Source organism: Microtus oregoni, unplaced genomic scaffold (assembly GCF_018167655.1).
Source record: "Microtus oregoni isolate MIOR12 unplaced genomic scaffold, Mior012 000030F_ref0000283, whole genome shotgun sequence".
Lineage (NCBI taxonomy): Eukaryota > Metazoa > Chordata > Mammalia > Rodentia > Cricetidae > Microtus > Microtus oregoni.
The window spans coordinates 28,789,312-28,807,279 of NW_024543089.1; the positions used below are offsets into that span (position 1 = coordinate 28,789,312).

A 17,968-nucleotide genomic window follows, 5' to 3' on the forward strand; every position below is an offset into this window, starting at 1 on the left:
TTTTCCATTCTGTATAACTGACTTCTGCAGTGTCCTGCTGGCATCTTCTGTTGTACCAGATTCTAACATTCAGTTCCCCTCTTCCTGGAAGTCCTGCCTCACCTCTCCTGTTTAACTCTTGGCCCTTCAACTTTTTATTACACCAGTCACCCTATATCTTCATACAGAGTACAAATACCCCACAACACCTTCCTTCTATTCCTCCCAGTTCCTCCCCATCTCTTCTCTCCTCTGAATCAACTCTGTTTCTGTCTTTCATTAGGCAAGAGCAAGCTTCTAAGAGATAACAACCAAACATGACAAAATAAAATAAAATGAGGTAAAAACTATCATATCAAAGTTGGACACAGCAGCCCAACAGGAGGAGAAGAGTATTAAGAACAAGAAGATGAGTCAGAGACGCACTTTTTCTTATGGTCTGGAATCCCATTAAAATACTAAACGAATAGCTGTAATATACGCAGAGGACTCAGTGCTGACCGATGAAGGCTTGCTGCCTCAGTCTCTGTGAGCTCATGTGCACCTTGCTTAGTTAATTCAGAGGAACTTGTTCTCTTGGTGTCCTCCATCCCCTCTGGCTCTTACAGTCTTCTACCTTCTCTTTCCTGGAAGAGCTCTAAGAAGAGGGATGTGATGGAAAGCTCCCATCGAGCTCTCCGTGTAATGTCTGCTTGTGGGTCTCTGCATCTGTTCCCATCTGCTCCTGGAGGAAGCCTCTCTAATGATAAGTGAATAAGTCACTGAACTCTAAGTACAAAAGAATATCAATAGGAGTCATTTTATTAATTTTTTTTAAACCAGTAATGTTTGATTTTACCCTAGGTCTCTGGGATATATAGTCTCTGGTTCTTGGTCACCCAAGCAGTGTTGGGTATAGGTTCTGTCTCATGAATTGAGTCTTAAGTCAAATCAGATATTGAGTAGCCATTCTCACAAATTCTGTGCCACCATTGCCCTTGCTTATTTTGTGGGAAGGACAGACTGTAGGTCAAAGATTTTGTGTCTGGGATGGTGTCCACAATACTCTTTTAATAGCCTGTAGAGTAACTTCCTGCACCAAAGAGACCAGAACATAGGGGTAAAGACTCCATGTAGGCACCAGCTCAGCTTCCCTGTGTTCAGTGAGTTATGCAGTGTAGTGCCCAGTATTAGGGCTCAGGTGTCGGTTTGCAGAGAGCTAACTTTTGTTGTTAACCACAGGCTGGGAGTTTGGGAATTTCCATGGACCCCCTTGGACACCGATTCAATGAACTGCAACCCAGTCCTGCTGCTGGGAGCCTTGCCTGGCAACAAGAGATGACAGGTTGAGATTCTGTATCCCTGCACTACTAGAAATCCTCATTAGAATCACCATCATACATTGCAGGATGTTTCTACTGCACCCACCCAAGGCCCTCCTCCAACTAAAGCTGGATCTTACAACACTATGGCCCCAAGACCCCATCTTGGGGTAGGTTGGTTCCCAACTTTCTGGGGAACAGTCATGTTGGTTTCCATAGTTACTGTACAAGTTTGCACTCCCACCAGCAATGGTGGAGTGTTCCCCCTGTTCCACATCTTTGCCAGTATAAACTGTTACTTGTATTATTGATCCTAGCCATTTGATACATGTAAAATGAAATCTCAAAGTAATTTTGATTTGTATTTCCCAATGGATGAAGATGTTAAACACACCTTTAAGTATTTCTCAGACATTTGAGTTTACTCTATTGAGAATCCTCTGTTTAAATCTGTACCCAATTTTTGAGTTGCATTGTTTGTTTTTTTGATGTCTTATATCTTGATTTTTTTATATATTTTGGATGTGAAGTGAAAAATCTTTTCTCATTCTGTAGGTCTTATCCTAATGAAAGTGTCCTTTGCCTTAAAAAAACTTTTCAGTTTCGTGTGGTTCCATTTATTAATTATTGATCATAGGTGCTATCTGTGTTCTGTTCAGAAAATTGTCTACTATGCCAATGTGCTCAAGGCTATTCCTCACTATTTTTCTATTAGGTACTGTTTTTGTGTTGACACCTTTGATCCACTTGGACTCGAGTTTTATGCAGGGTGATAGATAATGGATCTATTTGCATTCTTCCACATGCCAACATCCAGCTTGGCCAGCACTATTTGTTGATGCTATGGTTTTTTGGTTGTATTTCTGGCTTCTTTATCCAAAATCAATTGTCCATATGATGGAGGAAGGTCATTGGTTAAGTAATAAAGAAACTGCTTGGCCTCATAGGTTAAAACATAGGTGGGAGGAGTAAATAGAACAGAATGCTGGGAGGAAGAGGAAGTGAGCTCAGACTCGACAGCTCTGCTCTCTGGAGCAGAGACGCCATGCTCCCTTCTCCCGGACAGAGGCAATAGCTCTGCTCTCTGAGGCAGACACGATTCAGCTCCGACCCAGGATGGACGTAGGCTAGAATCTTCCTGGTAAGCCACCTCGTGGGCTACACAGATTATTGGAAATGGGCTAGTCCAGGTGCAAGAGTTAGCCGAGAAGAGGCTAGATATAATGGGCCAAGCAGTGTTTAAAAGAATACAGTGTCCGTGTAATTATTTCGGGGTATAAGCTAGCCAGGCGGCCATGGTGCTGGGGAGGCAGCCCCGCCGCTCCTATTACTACATCCATATGTATGTGGATTTATGTCTGGATCTTCAGATCAATGTCATTAATCAACATGTCTATTTTTATGCCAAAGTCATTTGGTTCTTATTACTGTAGCTCTGTGGTACAACTTGAAATCAGGGATGGTGATATCTCCAAAAGATGTCTTATTGCGCTGGGTTGTCTTAGCTATCCTGTTTTGGTTTTTTTTTTTTTTTCATATGAAGTTGAAAATTGTTCTACCACGGTCTGTAAAGAATTGTGTTATAATTTTGATGGGGATTACATGAAATCTGCAGATCAATTTTGGTAGGATGGTCCTTTTTACTATGTTAATCCTACTGGTCCATGAGCATTGGAGATCTTTCCATCTTCTCATACCTTCTTTAATTTCTTTCTTCAAAGACTTGACTGTTTTTCCTTTTTCTTTTTTTATTTGCCAGTCTTGCACTTTATTGCCCTTCCATTAGGCCTTGACCGCATACTTGCTTAGCGGGTACAGCCTCTCCTTCCGCTGCTGTTTCTTTGTCTTCAGCTTCTCCTCGTGCTTGGTGAGCCTGGGGCGAATGGCTCTAGTTTTCTTGGGTCGCAGGTCCAGAGGCTTGTACTTCTTGCCCTTGTAGAATTTCTTGAGGTTTTCCTTTTGAGTCTGGTTAATGACCGTGAGAACACGGGCGATGGATTTGCGGACAACTCGCATCTTGGAGAGCTTGGACGCAGCGCCACCTGTCACCTTGGCAACGTGAAGCTGGGATAGCTCCACCTTCAAATCTCGTCCAGTTGTTTCAGCAGCTCCTCCTTCTTCTTGCCGCTCACGTCCCTAGCCTTAATCTTGGCTGTGGCTGCACTGCTCACCGCTGAGGCCACCTGGTCCGAGAGAAAGAAGACTTGACTTTTTTAGCTAGAAGACTTTCATTTGTTTGGTTAGAGTTTCTCTAAGATATTTTATATTATGTGAGGCTATTGTGAAATATATTACTGAAAAGAAGGTATATTCTTTTGAGTTTGGGTGTAATTTTTTATAAATATCTGTTTGGTGCATTTGGTTTATCTGTTAGTTCTAGAATTTCTCTGTTTTGTTTTTGTCTGGATGATCTGTCCATTAGTAAAAGTAGGGTATTGAAGTCTCCTATTATTCGTATGTGAGCCTCAATGAGCAATTTAAGCTGTAGTATTGTTTTGTTGGGAAGGGGGGCTCCTCGAGCATCCCCAGCCAACCAGATTTGAAATAGCCACACAGAAACTGTATTAATTAAATCACTGTTTGGCCAATCACTCTAGCATATTTCTGGCTAACTCTTTTATCTTAAATGAACCTATTTCTATTAATCTGTGTATTGCCACATGGCTGTGGCTTACTGGCAAGGTTCCTGTGTATCTGTCTCCTGCAGGCAGCTACGTGGCTTCTCCCAACTTCATCTACTCTTTCCTCCTCTATCTGCTTGTTACTCTCACCTTGCCCTATTGTGCTAAGCCACTGGCTGAAACAGCTTTACTTATTAACCAATAAAAGCAGCACATAGACAGAAGGACTTCCCACACTAGTATTTCTTTATGAACTTGGGTGCTTTGTGATTAGAGCATAAATGTTAAGATTTAAAGTGACATCATGATGGATTTTTCATTTAGTAAGTATGTGACCATTTCCTTTAGTGAGTATGTATATATTTAGTTTGAAATCTATTTTGTTACATAGTAAACTGGTTACACTATCTTGCTTCTTAGATCCATATGCTTGTTATATCTTTTCCCAATCCTTTACTCCAAGGTAATGAGTCCACAGCACAGCTGTTCAGGCCTTTCTAATTTTTACAGTCTCTATTAAGAAGTCGGGTGTAATTCTAAAAAGTCTATCATTATGTATTACTTGATCATTTTCCCTTACAGCTCTTAATATTTTCCCTTTGTTCAGTGTATATATTATTTTGATTATTATGTGGCAAAAGGACTTTATTTTTTGGTCCAATCACTTGATGTTATGCATGCTTCCTGTACTTTTATAGGTATCTCCTTCTATAGGTCAGGAAATTTTTCTTCTATGATTTTGTTGAAAATATTCTCTGTACTTTTGACATGGATTTCTCCTATTATTTGAGCATTTACACTGGAGTATTCCTATTATTCTTAGGTTTGGTCTTTTCATGGAGTCCTAGATCCTGAATATTTTGTGTCAGGGATTTTTAGATTTAACATTTTCTTTTACCAATACACTTATTTATTCTATCATATGTCCAATGCCTGATATTCTCTCTTCCATTTCCTGTATTCTTTCAGTGAAGCTTGCCTCTGTAATTTGTGTTCAAAATTCATAATTTTTTCATTCCCAGTTTGTATTTTCTTTATTGATTCTATTTCCATTTTCAGGTCTTGAAAGTTTATTCCTTTCTTTCAACTGTTTGTGGGTTTGTTTATTTATCTTTTTGCTTTCTTTAGGGGATTTATTTATTTCTTCTTTAAGAACCTCTACCATCTTCATCTAACTCTTTTTTTTTCTTGTGCTTCAGCTATGTTGGAAAATTCAGGGCCTGCTGTGCTAGAACACATATTGCCCTGGCTGTTATTGTCTAGGCATCTGTGTTTGGGGTGGTTATAGGTGTAGGTACTGATTTTTGGATTTATTTTTGTTGGATATTTCTGGTTTTGTTTCCTCTCCGGATTTTCTAAGAGTATGATACTGTGTGTTGCCTGGTTTCCTGGCCTACTTAGCTGAAGTGTTCATAAGGAATATCTACTAGTATTGGAGGCTGGAATGCTAGGATGTATTAAGGAAAGAACGACTGGGAAAGAAGGTCTTTGTAACCCCTTGGGGTTGAAGTCATAGAGGGAAAAGAAGATCCTAATGGGTTTCTGAGACTTGGAAAGTTTATATCTGATGAGCAGTAGGAAAAGTGAAGGGTTTGCCTTCAGTCTACTTGTTGTCCGAGGAGAAGCAGCTCTTGGGTTAGCAGGGGGAGCCTGCTGTGATTTGTGTCTGGCACAAAGCAAGGAGTTGGAGAAAGAAGGTTAGAACAGGAAGATCTATGAGATCCATAGACGACGGGAGAAGGGTGTCAGGTTAGGCTGCCAAATATGTTATGCTACAGATCTGGGATGGTACTGGGGAATTGGTCTGGGGGAATACAAAGAGAAGACCTAGTTTACTGGCAGGAATGACCTGTGGGTTAGCAGGATGTGCTTCCTGTTGTTAGGGGCTATGATAAAGTAACAGAGTACTGGGAGGAAGGTTACAAGGGGATTGACTGTGGGATCCACAGGAGATGTGGGCACGGGAAAAGGAAGACTGCAGCTAGTGTCCTGTTGCAGAGCTAGGGACAAGACTACGGGATTGGATTTTGACAGGAGAAGGGTGTGGTGACAGTCTTCAGATTAGTTTATCTGTTTCCCTGCTCTGCTTAGCTGGTATGTTCCCAGTGAATTTTCCACTTTTAAAGTATTGACAATCAAAACATAGCTTCCTTCTTATGAATCTGGATTACTGTCATGTTAGTAAGACAAAAACTCATTTGAAACATTTGTTCTACATAAACTTTGGGTTGCATTTATATAAAATACTTTATAAGAATAAAACCAATTTATCCATCAGATCTTTTAATTAAATGTCATGAGTGCTGCATATGTAAATTAAATCATATCAAAAATAGACTATTGTTAAAATTGATGCCTGTAATTTTTTAACGTAAAAAAAAAGACTGACTACCTCAACTTCTAAAACACATGCAGATGTAAAAACTATTGAGATGACAAAAGTAATTGAATTCTGAATATATTCTTAACTTAGAGCTACCAGAATTCTAATTGCATTGAGTATGAGAAAAATTATGGTATGTTAAAAAAAAAAGTCAAAGTTTTCTGGGTGTCCTAAAAAGGATGGCTGTATGAAATTGCAGTAGGGGAAAGATGAAAATGCTTACTTGTGAATATGTTAGACATGACACGCCAACTTGAGATGTTGAGCCAAAATATTCACACACACACACACACACACACACACACACACACACACACTCATGTACACACACCTACCTGGAGTCCAAAGAAGATAATTTGTGAATTTCTGGCCTATCAGTGTCATTTAAGGATGTATGTCTACTAAGAGAATAGAGAGTGTGCTGTGACATCCTGAGCTAAGAGTTGAGAAGATGAGAATCTGAGAAGAAATGCTCAGAAATGGATAGAAGAAGCCAAGTCTGAGTGGGGTCCTTGGATCAAGGAAAAGTGATTCAAGAAGGAATAAGTTTTTCAGGGAAGACAGATCAAGAATGATCATTTGATTTTGCAATAATGATGGTGATAATCATTGTCTTTGAAAGTAAAAATTAAATGAAGAGATGAAGGTGATATTTGGTTTGAATGGGAAATGACAGTAGACACCTTGAAGCCAGGAAATAAGGAAACTTGAGGGTTTAACTCTAAAAGAAATCAAAGAAATAAGGCAGTGGCTGAAAAGAGCAATGAAGCATATAAACGATTTTAAAGATAAGCACATGAGTAAATTCTGTTGAGGTGAAGGAGCCTGAATTTAAAATGCAACCTCATCATCATGTTGTATGATTTTCTCATGTGTGGGTTTGCTGCACCAAAAGCACAAGGTAGAGTTTAGCCAGAGTTGGATTCTTAGAACATGGTTATAACAAGGCAAAAGCAAATCAGGTAGTTAATTTGATTGTAACAGAATTATTAAAATATTTGGCAATAAAATTAAGATAAACAACAATATGAGGACATGAGAAAAAATAAAAAGATGAATGGTTTCCTACATTACTGAATATTAGTGATGTTGAAACATTACTACAGAAATCTACCAGAGGAGGAAGAAAAAAATTATTAGACATAGAATGTTAGAGAGTGATTGGCTTAGAATTGCGACTACAGAGATATTATGACTTTGATAATAGCTAAGTCTCAGATATGAAACAGAAGCAAGAAAGAAATTGCTTTGCTGCATTCTCTCTCTCTCTCTCTCTCTCTCTCTCTCTCTCTCTGTCTGTCTTTCACATACACACACACACACACACACACACACACACACACTTGTCAAGCACAATTTAGCTGCTCAAAATGGTAGATATCTTTAATCTTATCACTCACATTCAAAAGACAGAGCCTGGCAAGTTTGAGACCATACTGATCTACCTAACAAGTGTCAGGTGAGCTTTGTTGCATAGAAACAAAGAAAAAGAAGGAGAATGAAAATCAACAAGAAGATAATGAAGGAGGAAGAGGAAGGGGTTCTTTTTTGTTTGTTTGTTTTCATGTATACAATATTCTACCTCCATGTATGCCCACATGCCAGAAGAGGGCGCCAGATCTCATTACAGACAGTTGTGAACCACCATGTGGTTGCTGGAAATCGAACTCAGGACCTCTGGAAGAGCAGCCAGTGCTCTTAACCACTGATCCATCTCTCCAGTTCAGGAAGGGGTTCTTATATAAGAACATTCAAAGAAAGTTATAGCAAGGAAATTTATTGAAAGTGAATGAATGTAGATACATGTGTGTAGACATGACTGGACTGTTCAGAGAAAAGACTGACCCATTGGGCCATTATATCCTGTTATTTTGTTCTCTGTGTTTTGGAACATCATTTCCTCATCCCTTTTCTGGATTAAAGTTTTTAAATATGCTTCCCTCCTTCCTTGGGAACCAGTTCCTTTAGAACTGGTTGGACATAGACTTTGTTTACTCTTTTTTGAAACTGTTAAAGATCTCAGAATTGATCCGATGACTGCCTGGTTAGGACATTCTATTACCTTGGGGCTAAGACATCCTATTACTTTTAAATTGAGGTTTTATGCCAAATGATGAGGTCAGGGTGTTACAATATTTTTTCAGGCTTCACAAACAGGATAGTAATGTAGGATGCCCTTCTATATGTTGTGAATATATCGTACAGAGACTGGTTAATAAAGAAGTTAATTTGGTCAATAGCCAGTCAGAATAGAACCAAGTAGGGAATCCAAGAAGAGAGGCAGGGGAAAAGAAGGTAGAGTCAGAGAGATCCACCAGAAAAGCAAGTGGTGAAATAACAAGTCATGAGCCTCATGGTAAAATATAAAATAATAGAAATGGGTTAATTTAAAAGTAAGAGCCGTTATTAATAACCCTGAGTCATCAGCCAAACTTTTATAATTAATATAATCCTCTGAATATTTATTTGGGAACTGGCAGGTAGGAGAGAAACTTCTAGTTAAAAGATAGTGTTTGCAGCCAGGCGGTGGTGGCGCACGCCTTTAATCCCAGCACTCGAGAGGCAGAGGCAGGCGGAACTCTGTGAGTTTGAGACCAGCCTGGTCTACAAGAGCTAGTTCCAGGACAGTCTCCAAAGCTACAGAGAAACCCTGTCTCGAAAAACCAAAAAAATATATAGATAGATAGATAGATAGATAGATAGATAGATAGATAGATAGAGAGAGTGTGTTTGCACTGTCTTCTAGATTCCCTCTCCCTGCCCAAGCACTTCTGTTTATCTTTTAAATAATGCATTGAAAGACTGGAGCTAGACAGGGAATATACATACATGGATGGCCAAAATCAAACAAAGGTTGTTATGGAGAAAATTGTAATTCAGAAGTAAAACTCTTTAAGAAATTGATCCATAGGCAACTCAGAGGCATGAGGGACATCAGAGAGACCAGACATACTTCTGTGACCAAGCCTAAGATGAGAAATCCAAGATCCATCACTGTGGTTGTCACTTCATTGGATCTGGAAACAAGTAAGAAACACACCTCTAGGTTGATATTTGAGGTCATTTATTTGGACCAATTAAGAAACATAGACCCTCCATTTTGGGCATCAGCCTTCTAGCAGCAGACTAGATATAAACAGATGTAAGGAAAATCGGCTGCTTTTTGCCTGTCTACCATTGACTCTTGTTGGTAAGAGGATCAAATCTCTGTTGCTACTGTTGCCAATGCTGTTGTTGCCGTCTTCCACCGAAGTCCGAAAGAACATAGATGCTACATCCTTACAGTGTACACTGAAGGCCAGTGACTCTCACAGAATTCTCCAGGGTTTCAGCCTCAGAGTGGGTCTGCTGAAGCATACAGACTTATGGACTGTGATATTAGCTACCAGTTTCTCAGCATCCCAGTACTCAGATAACCATTGCTGGACTACCTAGATTTTACCAATTTAATAAATCTCCATTGTAATATATATTTTGAAAAGCTTGATAGGGTTGTTATACGTGTCTGAGTTCATGTTATATCTGAGTTCAGGGAGCACCTTCAGAGATTTCCAGTTTTTTGTGTCCTGAAACAAAGAGTTGGGTCAGGGAAACATAGATAGTAATATAAATGGAGACTGTTTATTACAAAGGAGAAAGATATTCCCCAAAGTAAAATTTGACTAGTAAGCTAGACAGGGCTGAGATTAGAGACCCTTAGGTCCCCCAATGTTGTGACCCTTTGTAAACTGTTTTCCAAGCTCCTGATTTCTGGATTCAGAGGTTGTATGGTTTCACTCATGCATGCTCTGTTTTATTATGAGCATACTTGTTGTAGGAGGCTGCTTGTTTGTTCTCAGCTACTCAGCCCCAAAATAACCACACAGAAACTTAAATCACTGCTTGGCCTATTAGCTCTAAATTCTTATTGGCTTGCTCTTACATCTTAATTTAGACAATTTCGATTATTTTATATTTTACCACAATGTTAATGGCCTACTGTCAATGTTCCAGCTGGCAGCTCGCATCTTTCCCCTCTGGAAGCTACATGGCATCTCTCCGACTCCACCTTCATTTTCCCAGTATTCAGTATAGTTCTCCCTGCCTAGTTCTACTCTGCCCTATCAACAGGCCAAGGGAGTTTCTTAATTCATTAATCAATAAAAGCAACATATATGCAGAAGGACTTCCTATATCATCTCCCCTTTTTTGTTTAAATAAAAAGGAAGGTTTTAAATTTAACATAATAAAGTTATATATAACAATAAAGGTATCAAGCAAGAATTATAATTACAGCATTTATAAATACTTTATCTTTTATCATAACTAAGGAAAACTATAACAATCTATTCTTCAACTCCATCAAATAATCCATAAAGATATATTACCTAAGTAAACAGAAAGTGCATTGTAAGCAACTTCAAAAACTCTAGAATTGTCAGACACATCTCACTGCCTGGACATCCACCCAAAGTTCTTCTATATCATTGGGGCATCCAATCTTCAGTTTCTTGCCCAAATGACTAACAAACTTCATGAGGAGCCTCTTTGATGCTCATCATCCTCTTGAAGTAAATTGGTGCTGCCAGGAGTAGATGTGTCTCATTGTCAAGAAAAGTCCTAAATTCTTTTGTTGTTGTTGTTGGTATAAACAAACTTTATTAAAAGAATAGAGGAAGCTGCTAGGAAGCAGTGAGTAAAACACTGAGGAATACTGATACCGAAAAGAAAGATGTTTCTGAGATTTTCATAATTTTTTCTTGATAAATTTTATTGATTTTTATTGAGCTCTACATTTTTCTCTGCTCCCCTTTCTGCCTCTCCCCTCCACCTTCCAACCCTCCCACAAGGTTCCCATGCTTCCAATTTACTCAGGAGATCATGTCTTTTTTCTACTTTCTACTTCCCATGTAGATTAGATCTATTTAAGTCTCTCTTAGTGTCTTCATTTTAGTCTAAATTCTCTGGGATTTTGGTTTGTAGGCTGGCTTTCTTTGTTTTATGTTTAAAATCCACCTATGAGTGAATACATGTGATAATTGTCTTTCTGTATCTGGGTTACCTCACTGAAAATAATGTTTTCTAGCTCCATCTATTTTCCTGAAAAATTCAAGCTATCGTAATTTTCTCTGCTGTGTAGTACTCCATTGTGTAAATGTACCAATTTTCCTTATCCATTCTTTGGTCAAGGGGCATTTAGTTTGTTTAAAGGTTCTGGCTATGACAAACAAAGCTGCTGTGAACATAACTGAACACATGTCCTTGTGGCACGATTGCGTGTCCTTTGGATATATACCCAAAAGTGTTATTATTGGGTCTTGAGGAAGGTTGTTTCCTGATTTTCTGAGAAATCACCACTCTAACATCCAAAGGGGCTATAGCAGCTTGCATTCCCACCAGCAATGCAGAAGTGTTCCCTTTATAACACAACTTCTCCAGCATAAGTTGTTGTCAGTGTTTTTGATCTTGGGCATTCTTACAGGTGTAAGATGGAATCTCAGAGTTGTTTTGATTTGCATTTCTCTGATGACTAAGGATGTTGAACATTTCCTTAAGTATCTTTCAGCCATTTTAGATTCCTCTGTTGAGAGTTCTCTGTTTAGATCTGTACTCCATTTTTTATTGGATTGTGTGTTCTTTCGGTGTCCAATTTCTTGAGTTCTTTGTATATTTTGGAGATCAGATTTCTGTCTGATGTGGGGTTAGTGAAGATTTTTTTCCCATTCTGTAGGCTGTCATTTTGTCTTGTTGACCATGTCCTTTGCTTTACAGAAGCTTTTCAGTTTCAAGAGGTCCCATTTATTAATTGTTTCTCTCAGTGTCTGTGCTACTGGGGTTATATTTAGGAAGTGGTCTCCTGTGACAATGCATTCAAGTGTATTTCCCACTTTCTCTCCTATGAGTTTTAATGTGGCTGGCTTATGTTGAGGTCTTTGATCCATTTGAACTTGAGTTTTGTGCATGGAAATAGATATGGGTCTATTTTCATTTTTCTACATGTTGATATCCAGTTATGCCAGCACCACTTATTAAATATGCTTTCTTTTTTCCATTTGATTTTTTTGCTTCTTTGTCAAAAATCAGGTGTTGGAAGATGTGTGGATTGATATCCAGGTCTTCTATTCTGTTCCAATGGTCTTATGGGTTTTTTGCTTTTCTATATGAAGCTGAGTACCATTCTTTCGAGGTCTTTGAGGAATTTTGCTGGGATTTTTCTGGGCATTGCATTGAATCTGTAGATTGCTTTTGGTAAAGTTGCAATTTTTGCTATGTTAATTCTGCATACCCAAAAACATGCAAGATCTTTCCACTTTCTGGTGTCTTCTTCAATTTCTTTCTTCAAAAATTTAAAGTTCTTGTCATACAAGTCTTCCACTTGTTTGGTTAGAGTTACTCTGAGATATTTTATGCTATTGTGGTTATTATGAAGGGTATTGATTCTCTGATTTCTTCTCCAGCCCTTTTATCATCTGTGTACAGGAGGGCTACTAATTTTTTTTAGTTAATCTTGCATCCTGCTACATTACTAAAAGTGTTTATGAATTTTAGAAGTTCCTTGGTAAAAGTTTTTGGATCGCTTATGTAAACTACCATATCATCAGCAAACAGTGAGAGTTTGCCTTCTTCTTTTCAAATTTGTATCCCCTTGATCTCCTTTTGGTGTCTTATTGCTCTAGCTAGGACCTCAAGAACTATATTGTATAGATATGGAGAGAGTGGAAAACTTTGTCTTGTTCCTGATTTCAGTGAAATTCCTGGGAGTTTCTCTCCATTTAGTTTGAAATTGTCTGTTGGCTTACTGCATATTGCCTTAATTATGTTTAGGTTTGTTCCTTGTATCCCTGCTCTCTCCAAGACCTTTATCATGAAGGGATGTTGTATTCTCTCAAAAGCTTTTTCAGCATCTAATGAGATGACCATGTGGTTTTTATTTTTCAGCTTGTTTATATGGTGGATTACATTGACAGATTTTCATATGTTGAACCATCCCTGCATCTCTGGAACGAAGCTGGAAAAGTCCTAAATTCTTAAAACATTTTATTTTGCTATTCTTTTAAAGGTTTGAAGAATTCCTTTACATCTAGAAAACCTAACACGACTACAAGGTTGACTATTATATGATGTGGGAGTGTCATATATCAATCTGTTGATTTCATTGGTTAATTAATAAAGAAACTGCTTGGCCTGATAGGTTAGAACATAGGTGGGTGGAGTAAACAGAACAGAATGCTGGGAGGAGGTGAGGCAGATGCCATGCCTCTCCTCTCTGGGGCAGATGCAATGAAGCTCCAGACCAAGATGGACGTAGGCTAGAATCTTCCCTGTAAGGTACTGCCTCGTGGTGCCACACATATTATTAGAAATGGGTTAATCAAGATGTGAGAGTTAGCCAAGAAGAGGCTAGATATAATGGGTCAGGCAGTGTTTAAAAGAATAGAATTTGTGTGTTGTTATTTTGAGGCCGGGAGCCAGGAAAGCATCCCGCAGTTCCTTCTTCAATTATAGATGACTATCTATTAACCTGTATTTCTTAATTACACATTACATTATTAAATGTGCTACACAAACACAATACCTTAATCAAAAGCAGAAATATACATATAACAAAATTGACCTTAAATTAGTATCAACAAACCAAGATTCATACCAATGCAATCCATTTATCTCTGTAGCATATCCCCCTTTAAATGTAAATAAACATGTATAAACAATCATTTAGAGAATTTAGGGAATTGTTCTTTAGACTGCTTCCTGCCAATTGGCAGCACTGTTAATCATATCTTTCATGGGGTATCCTGTGTGGTAGGTCCTACTCAGCCAGCAGTCCTGGAGCTGTGATGTTGGACCATCTGGACCATTGCTTTAGGGAATCTTGTTTGATAAAACTATATTTTCCTGTTAGAAATCCACAGCTTTCTATCCTCTGTGGAAACAAAGGCAGAATCTCTTTTCTAAAGCAATATATCCTTAAACCCAAATTTTGAAGTCAAGATACCATTATAACATATAAGTTTGGTTTTGCTTAGCAACCTGTACAATGAAATGTCTTTTTGTACTTAGTTCATTCACAGCTAAAAAATTCAAAGAAAACACAAATAATATTCATAACCCTGACTCTCTCTGTATTTTCTATCTTTATATGGATTATTTTCATTACTCCTTTAATCTATAACTGTCTGCACTCTGTCTCTTTAAAGACTTTGCTTTATTTTTTAAAGCCATTTACTTCTTTTTAATGATCTATACTCTTTTTCTTTTCTCCCAAGCCTACATACAGTTTTTAATGCACTGTGACCCATTCAGAGGTTTATTTCTATCTGAATTTGTCTTTATTGCACATCTGAAAGCCTTTTCTGACAACGTGCATTTTAAAATGGAAAGCAGTATGGTCACAGCAGCCCAGGATGATGGTTCTCCCCTCTCAGCCTTTGAAAATGGCAGAGGTATCTTTATCACCAGCTATGGGACCACCAGGTAGAAGCCGTCTTTACCACCTCAACTCTAGGGAGCACTGTGTATCACATAAACCCTTTTTGTCTGAGTAAAAGCTAAATCTGCCATGCAGCATGCTGCACAACCTGGAAATATCTCCATGTATGGTGGCAGGAATCTACCATGCTTTCCTGCCTGTGCATGCCTAACAGACCCAATCCAGCTGCTTGCACAAGCAGGGGTGCTGAGTGGCCTGCATGCTTTCAGCTACTTTCCTCCTAACTCCAAGACGACATGCAAGTACCCAACCTGAAGTATGTGACTGGCCAAGTGGGTTAGCACCAAACATATGTGTGCCATTTTGTTTCCCAACTGCCTATATGTGAAATATCACACAGAAACTCTATTACTTACAACACTGTTTGGCCAATACCTTATGCAATATTTCTAAATAACTCTTACATCTTAAATTAACCCATTTCCATTGATCTGTGAAACACCATGAGGTTGTGCCCTGCTGGTTAGGTTCTGGTTGATGACTGGTGTCTTTCACCTTCAGCAGCTCCTTGGCATCTTCCTGATGCTGTGAGAAGGTATATAGCTAGCAACTACCCGCATACTGGGGCACGGCCTCATAGATGCAGAAGTCCATCTAGTCCCTTCCTCTCTGCTTCTTCCTGGGCCCCGTTTGCTGTTCAGTTTGCTTTGGATCTGATCTTCATCCATCGTTCAAGCAGAGAATCCTGACTTTGTAAGTTTTACCTTTTAATAAACACCGGTCTCTTTCTTAGTTCTGAGCTAGTATGGGATTCCTTTCTTAAGTGTACTATCACCATGCCTTCACTTGGCGCCCAATGTGGGTTTGAACTTCCTACCTTCTGCCTACTCTCTATAAATATCTATGTTTGTATTTCCCATCTGACTTTACTAAGCTGTTGGACAAAAGCATCTTCTTTACTAACCAATAGCAATAAAACATATTCATGGCATCCATAGGGGAAATCCCATATCACAACACTGTGTATAGAGATAAAGAAATAGTAAGATAGATCCTAATTTCTTACAGCAGATTGTGGAGACAATTCTCTAAACTCTCAAGGTTTCTGAGTCTCTCTGCCACTTCTTCAATGGTTACTTACTTTTTTCTTTACTGAAATCTCATTTAATTGAGAGGGGAAAAAGGGCTTCTCTTGATCAAGGTCTTTGCCAGTTTTTTCCTTGTTCTCCAAGAGTTTTCCCTTATGTATCTTGATGCTGAATACTTGATTTACAAAATTACATGATTTGTTTTCAAGCTAGGGAACAAATGTAGTCTTTGAAAATGCTAGGAAATTGCTCAACCACTGAATTAACTCCTCAGACCTGTATTTATTCTTTTTGTCATAAACAATGCAAATCCTGATTTCACATTTGCTTTCTGGATGTCTTAAAATAGTACTATACTTTCTTTAGCATTTAAACTTAGGGAATCCTTTTATTTGCATGCATTGGTATACATGAGATGTAATTTGATACTCTCTGTCTCTTGAAAATTTGTATTAAATTATGTGTGCATACATATCTGAGCATGTGGCTATGAGTATGTGATTGCCAAATGGGGCCAGAAGCATCAGATCCCTTGAAGCAGGATTTACAAGCAATTTTGAGCCAATTATGGGTACTAGAAACCAAACTCAGGACCTCTCCAAAAGCAATAAGTGCCCTTAACCACTGAATCATCTTTCAACCTCCACTCTCTATCTGCTAATAGTTTAATATATGCTCATTTATTGTAGTAATATGTACATTGTTCCCTCTGTGATTACACTTCTTGAATTTATTATCATGTACTGAGTTTTACCTTATAAATCAAAATAACTACTTGTTTATTATTTACAAACAGTTTAGGCATTATACATAGTAATATTTTCTGCTTATAGCATATTTTGTATTCCTAGCAACCTTGAGAATAATTTTTTTTAGATTTTATTTCTATATCCCCAGCATTTCTATTGAGAACATAATATTTGTTCATTTCAGTAGAAATTTGGAATCTCAAAAACTTAGTCACACAGATAATTTTCTTGTACTGGACAGAAATGAACTCTATAGTTTTAGAATATAAAGTATGTTAGCTTACCAAATTGCCTAAACCAATAAGTTAACAGTTATGACATGTGGAGTTCATTCTTTGGTATGGGTAAGCATGACAAACAAGTTTCAGGAAACCATTTAAAAGTAGATTTAAGTATTTTATGCCTGATTAAAGTACTATAATATGGCATGTACTTAATGAAGGAATCATTAGCTAGAATATAATTAGAAGCTTAATTCAGTCTCTAGTCAATCATTTGTTTTTAAATACACCTAAGAGTAAATAACCCCCGCAACTATGCTTTTTACTTTCATCTTGTCTGGAAATGTGAACAGAAGGGAATTTGTAGCATGTGCATAAAGATTGATATGCAAAATGTTTCGGTTTTGTTTCTTCTTCTTCCTCTTTCTTTCTCTTCTTTTCTTCCTCTTCCTCTCCCTCCTCCTCCTCCTCCTCCTCCTCCTCCTCCTCTTCTTCTTCTTCTTCTTCTTCTTCTTCTTCTTCTTTATCTTCTTTCAAGAAACATTTCCCTTAAAACACCCCATAGTGAATTCTATATTTGAGCTCCAAATTAAATCAGAGTCTAGTATTTTTCTCTTGGTGATTTGCCAAGAGATGTTAATTTATTAAAGGACTCAACATCAGGACACCTGTGTAGCCCTTTGTGACCCTAGACTATTTGGCAATGCAGACTTTGGCTGTGCTGTCCCTGCCAACTTGTTTTCAGTTGAAAGTGTTTGGGAAGTGCTGCTGTGCAGGATTCTGCCATGAAATGACTGCTTCTGCCTTGTTTACTCTTTTGCATTTGATTACAGCTCTCCCAGTGTACGTCTTGTGTCACTGATACCTTAGCATTTGATGAAAACCATTGCAGTTTTAACTTCCAATTTCACTTTCACCTCCCTTGTTAAGTCTGCAAACATATATGAACTTGGCAATATGAATGGACTGAGAAATTGCAGCCACAGGCATAGATATTCAAAATCTGCCATCTCTTCTAATATTTAAGGGTCAATTGACATGGCAGCACTCTCATTTCATTGCTTCATCTCTAGTACACCTGGCCCACAGGGATTAATAACGTGACCAATATTCTCTAGGATCTCTCCAAAGTCTATCTTTCCAATTCTCAGTTATGAGAGAGGGTCTCAAATAGTAGTTCCTCTTTTTCTCTATTATTTATATTTGAGATTAAGTA

General features: G+C 38.2%; 1 protein-coding gene and 1 pseudogene across 1 annotated transcript in view; one reads left to right on the forward strand and one right to left on the reverse strand.

Moving 5' to 3' along the window:
• The window catches only part of LOC121465269 (ephrin type-A receptor 6), a 919,159-nt gene that overhangs the window by 817,897 nt on the left and 83,294 nt on the right, over positions 1-17,968 (forward strand). The gene's annotated exons all lie outside the window — the stretch shown is intronic.
• LOC121465291 overlaps positions 3,063-17,968 on the reverse strand; it is a 43,269-nt pseudogene continuing 28,363 nt past the window's right edge.